The sequence below is a fragment of the Mus pahari genome, chromosome 3 (assembly GCF_900095145.1).
Source record: "Mus pahari chromosome 3, PAHARI_EIJ_v1.1, whole genome shotgun sequence".
NCBI lineage: Eukaryota > Metazoa > Chordata > Mammalia > Rodentia > Muridae > Mus > Mus pahari.
In genome coordinates this window covers 62,411,969-62,415,590 of record NC_034592.1, presented here as the reverse complement: position 1 = coordinate 62,415,590, position 3,622 = coordinate 62,411,969, and positions in this window count along the sequence as shown.

Here is a 3,622-nt window from a genome sequence, read left to right as displayed (position 1 = left end):
GCTCCGTGAGTTGCCCTGGCGAGGCCCTGGTTTACATTGTGTGTTCCAGGTCAGCCAGGGATTCACAGTGAGACCCTGCCTCAAAACAAAGAACTTCCATTGAAGTATACAATTAATATGAACATGCATAAACTATGAACAGAAGCTATCACCATCGTGGTCCAAGAAAGACAAGGATACTAGCACATCCTAGGCTTCCTTTGTAACCATTCCCATTCCATTTGGCTAGTCTTTGAACTCTTCCAGTGGGAATTAGCGAGCACATTTTCATTTGTTGGATGGTTGGTTGGTTTCTTTTGCTCATGGTGTCTGTGAGATTCACTTAAGTTGTCACAAAGAGCACAAGCCAGCTCCTTTCCTTGCTAATCCTATTAGCACATCCTATTGACTCTATGCCTTCCGCTGACAGACCCTGCAGTCATTTCCAATTTGAAGCTAGTATAATTAATGCTAAGGGCCTTTTTGCATGTTTTTTTGGTAACACACATGCGCGCGCACACACGTTGGGTATATAGTGAGCAATGGAACTCCTGAATTCAGGGTGCTGCAATGGTTATCATAAATAGATACTGGTAAATACTTTACAAGGTGGTTGAGCAGTTTGCAGTCTCACCAATGGTTCTTGTGGCTCTCAGTCTCATCAACACTTAACTACAGCCTGTGAAACAGTGTTTCGGATTTCTTGCCTATTTTATTCTCACTGGGCTTGGCTTAACCTAGGTTAATTTCAAGGGAATGGTCCGACTCGGGATTGTGGGATTGATTGTCTCACTGCTGTCCTAAGTGCTGGTGTAACTGCTAGAAAGTGGTAAGAAATGCCAGTCCCATTACAGTTCCTGGGAAAACCTTAAGAGGTCTATTCTGTAAAAAAGGGACTTTCTTGCAATAAGATCGAAACCCCCATTTAAAGTGGCTGGAGAGACGGCTCAGTAGTTAAGAGCACTGGCTGCTTGCTCTTCCAGAGGTCCTGAATTTCAATTTCTAGCAACCACATGGTGGCTCACAACCATCTGTAGTGGGATCTGATGCCCTCTTCTGGTGTGTTTGAAGACAGTTACAATGTACTCAGATAAATAAGTCTTAAAAAAAAACAAAAAAACAAAAAAACAAAAAAAAAAACCACAAATCCCCCTTTACATTAAAGCTGTATCATAAAGCAGCAGATGCCCAGAACCTAAGTCTTTCTTTAGCGATAACTGCTTTCGGTTTTCACTCGGCATTACTCTTCTCATAGGGATGAGACCATCTATGACCATCTCACTTCACAGACACAACTCTAGTTCGTTCTCTCTCTCTCTCTCTCTCTCTCTCTCTCTCTCTCTCTCTCTCTCTCTCTCTCTGATTTTTGAGACAGGGTTTCTCTGTATAGCCTTGGCTGTCCTGGAACTCACTTTGTAGACCAGGCTGGCCTCGAACTCAGAAATCCGCCTGCCTCTGCCTCCCAAGTGCTGGGATTAAAGGTATGTGCCACCACGCCCGGCTCTTTTTTTTTTCTCTTGGCTAAGGCAAGTCTCCAAGATTGCATAACTTCAAGTTAACTAGAATACAAGTTAACTGAAATACAGACTGGAGACGATTTTGATGGACCTCTCAACAGTTCTCCCAGAACTATCACTGCCTTATCGTACACAGTGTTATAACACAGGGCTGACGGGCTTCATCCATGAGCTGCTTCAATGTAGATTTTCAGTGAGTGGCAAAAAAAAAAAAAAAAAAAAAAGTCTCACCCTTTCCTGTCCTGTAGAGCAGAGCTGTCTTCTGGTCCCCATTATCACCCAGCATTCTCTGCTCGGTAGGAATGCGTTGGTTTTTGTTTTCAATGAGTGTCCCATGGCCCCCTGGGAACGTAGGATTGCAGGTGTTTGTATCTACATTGCTAGTTATTAAAAGATGAGAAAACAGGACCAAGGCGTTGTGGTACCACCTCTGGCATTTGCTCTCGGTGGAGCTGGGAGGTGACTGAAGCTGCTGGGCAGAAGCTGGCACGCCAGACACACCACACACCTCCTGGAAGGTAGGAGGGCAAGGCCTGCCCCTCCTTGTGAGATACTTCTGAGTTAGTACACGGAAGCCCGGGTTGGGTGAAAAAAGTTAGGTTGCATCACGACATCTCATATAGAAGCAGCTCCCAGAACGAACAACAGTAAACGTGGCACGGTGAATACTGCTAGGGATATCCAATGGGGAGTTAAGCCAAAATGTTACCTAATGGTGGACGACCCCTCGGTCTGTACAGATGCCAGCTCTGGTTCTTTTTCTCTTGGTTAAGGCAAGTCTCTGAGATGGCATCTGTAATGATAGAGCTGAGGTAGCTTTTAGCTCTCTGAGCATTCTCTTTTTCTTTGGTTGGTTGAACTTTGTTATCTGATAAAGCAGGTCACCGGCCCAGTGCACTTACACACTGCCTTAGACGCTTCCTAAAGTCCATCCTATAAGCAAGAAATTGTGATTTGTCTTCTACCTTCTCCCGAGTGTCATAATGGCACCTCTACTAATCAGTGTGCTAATGTGAGAAAGAAGCCCTTTGTGACCAATAGTAAGAATGTATACACTATTTCTTAGGGCCAAAACCAATGGAATTTATTTTTTTCAAAAAGTAACAAAAAAAAAAAAAAACAAGGCATATATTTTGATATATCACATCTTTAAATAAATTGGTAGGCAACACTGGAGTAGACAACTTTAATTCTTTTTACAGAATTTTAAAAAACAAAACAATAGAACAAATACCCCTAACAATCTGGCCTAGCTACTTGATACTATGACCTATGCGTTAGTGGTTGGAACATAACATTCCAGTCTAAATGAGAAACTCAGTTAGCCACAGACAAATGGCAGAGCAGTCACAAAATGCAGACTCTGAAGGGCATCTGGGAACAGCGGCTGCCATTATCTGACTGTGCTTAATATTTCTCTAGTTTTCATTGGAAAGAATACTTACCTTGTCACAGAGTCTCACATATCAAATGCAATCATTTTCTTAAAATAGCCCCCTGAAGTCTTTCTCCTGAGTCTGTAGTGATATGGTCAGGCCAGTGGTTTTTATGAGCACTACGGTGGCTGTGTGCTAGGTCACGTGGACCTTGACACAGTCACTTCAACTCCTAAAGAGTAGCCTCAGAACTACCTTTTCCAGGGTAGTCTCTCAGATGGGCTTTGCAGGGACCGGTGTGTGTGCATTTTCTACGAGCATGGTCTATGCCATCCTCAGGAGCAAAGGCAGCCATCGATTACGTTTGCTCGGCTCAGAGCACATGCACTGCGATGAGCAGGCTGCAGTGTTACATTTTCCTGAGCATGCTGTCTGACCCACTAGCCATACCATACCTTTAGTTCCCAAGGTCCATGTGTTCTTGAGTTACTGTCTCTAGAAAAGGAAATGATACAATCCACTCATTAGGCTTCTGGATACTACAATGCAATTCGTTAACAAATGATGAATTTATCTTTGTCCTATGTTATTAAAATCATGTAAATATAAGTCTAAGTTTCTTTTTCTGATGCCAATACTTGGGGAGATCTTGCTAAGATTCCTGGAACTCACTTTGTAGACCAGGCTGGCCTTGAACTCAGAAATCCACCTGCCTCTGCCTCCCGAGTGCTGGGATTAAAGGTGTGAGCC